This window comes from Elephantulus edwardii, unplaced genomic scaffold (assembly GCF_000299155.1).
Source record: "Elephantulus edwardii isolate Elephantulus edwardi_28Jun2011 unplaced genomic scaffold, EleEdw1.0 scaffold00034, whole genome shotgun sequence".
NCBI classification, from domain to species: Eukaryota; Metazoa; Chordata; class Mammalia; order Macroscelidea; family Macroscelididae; genus Elephantulus; species Elephantulus edwardii.
Window position 1 is genome coordinate 9,327,467 of NW_006399784.1, and position 2,554 is coordinate 9,330,020.

Sequence of the window (2,554 nt, forward strand, 5' to 3'; positions counted from 1 at the left end):
GGTGGAAGAGTGCACAACAGGGATGTATTTTGTGTCTATATCTTTCAATCTATATGCAGAATAGATCACCTGGAGGGCTGGGCTGTATGAGGAGAAATGTGGCATGAGGATTGGAGGAAGATTCATCAACAACCCGTGTTATGCAGATGACATAACCCTGTTTGTTGAAACTAAAGCACTTGCTGCAGAAGTTCGAGGACTGCAACTTTCAATATGGATTGAAGTTCAACATCAAGAAAACAAAGATTCCCACAATTCTCACCACTGGGCCAATTGAAAACATCATTATGGATGGTGAAGAGATTGGGATCATTAGTCAACACTCTGGTACCAACAGCTAGGAAACCAAGAGACAAAATGCATTGGGAGAGTCTGCTGTCAGGGACTTCTCCAGAATACTGTAGAGGAATGCTGTCAATCTGGACACTAAGGTGTGCCTGATCCAGACTATTGTCTTTCCAACTGCTTGCTATGTGTCAGAGAGCTGGACAATGACTAGGGATGAGAGAAGAAGAATTGATGCCTTTGAGCTGTGGTGCTGGAGAAGAGTGTTGAATATAACATGGTCTGCTAGGAGAACAAACAGGTTCATTCTAGAGAAGGTGAAACCAGACTGCTTCTTGGAGGCAAGGATTCTGAAGCTTTGTCTGACATACTTTGGGCATGTTACAAGGAGGAACTGGTCTTTGGACAGGAATATAATCATTGGGAAAATGGAAAGACAATGCAGGAGAGGAAGATCCTTGATGAGATATTGATTCAGTGACTGGGTTAAAGGGAATAGGTGTGTCAGGGACAGTGAGGTTGGCACAGTGTAAAGAAGCATTTAGGGCTTTTTACATAGAGTTGCTATGAGTCACAAGAGACTCGATGGTACATTAAAAAAACAATTCAAGAAGACATAACATTGGTCAACATTTATGTACCAAATGATAGACCTGCTAAATATGCAAAACCACTGTTAAGAGAAATGAAGAAAGGAACAGATAGGACCACAGTAGTGGTAGGAGATTTCAGGACATCACTTTCACCAAAGGATAGGCCAATTCAAAAGAAACACAAAAAAGATGCAGAAGACCTAAACTACAGTCAGCCAACCCAACCTTACGGATGTATTCCAAACACTGCGTGCAAATACAATTCAATTCACTTTCTTCTCAGATACAAATGATATGATATCCAGAATTGATCACATATTATGGCATAAAGCAAGCCTCAAACAATTAAAATATACTGAAACAATACAAAGTATCATCTCAGACCACAATTCCAGAAAATGAGAAATTGACCACAGAGAATAAAGCTTTTAAAGCTAACAATGTGGAAGGTAAATTACACTTTGCTAGAACACGATTAGGTTATAGAAGAAATAAGGAATAAAATTTAAGAAATTCCTTGAGACAAATGATAATGAATATACAATGTACCAAAATCTCTGAGATGTAGCTAAGGCAATAGCAAGCACATAAAAATTGAAGAAAGAAGAAAAATCAATTATCTAACTTAACACTTTAATCAAACAGAAAAAACCCAGCAAGTTAAACCAATAGCCTCTAGGAGAAAGGAAATTGTAAGGACAAGAGCTGAAATCTGTAAGATCAAAAATGAAGCAAAACAACAAACCCAAAAATTGAAACCATCAGAAAGACCAGAGCTGTTTTTTTCTTGATTGTGCTTATGCAAAACCTATACATGGACCAGGAGGCAGTCAGAACAGAGCAAGGAAACATCGCATGGTTCAAAATGGGAAGGGTGTGTTGCCAGGGATGTGTCCTATCTCCATATCTTTTCAATCTATATGTGGAACAGATTATTTGGGAGGTTAGGGTCTATGAAGAGAAGTGTGGCATCAGGATTGGAAGTAGATTCATCAACAATTTGCGCTATGCAAATGACCTAACCTGGCTGGCTGAAACTGAGCAGGACCTGAAGCACTTGCTGAAGAAGGTCAAGGAATGTAGCCTTCAATATGGATTGAAGCTCAACATCAAGAAAATAATTATTCTCACCACTGGGCCAATTGACAGCAGCATAATAGATGATTAAGAGATTGAGATTGTTGACAGTTTCAGTTTGCTTGTCTCTACAATCAACACTCTTGGTACGAGCAGCCAGTAAATTAAAAGACAAATTGCATGGGCAAAGTCTGTTGTCAGAGAACTTTTCAAAATACTGAAAAGCAATGATGTCAGTGTGGAGATTAAAGTGTGCTTGATACAGGACATGGTATTTGCAATTACTTGCTATGTATCAGATAGCTAGGCAATGACTAAAGATGGTAAGAGAGTTGATGCCTTTGAGCTGTGTTACTAGAGAAGAGTGTTGAATATACCATGGACTGCTAGGAGAACAAATAAGTTCTTTCTGGAGAGTGTGAAGCCAGGCTGCTCCTTAGAGGCAAGGATTCTGAAGCTGCTTCTGACAAACTTAGGACATGTTGCAAGAAAGGACCAATCCTTGGAGAGGGACATCATGCTTGGGAAGATGGAGGGACAGTGCAGGAGAGGGAAGACCCTTGATGAGATGGATTGATTCAGTCACTGAGGTAATGAGA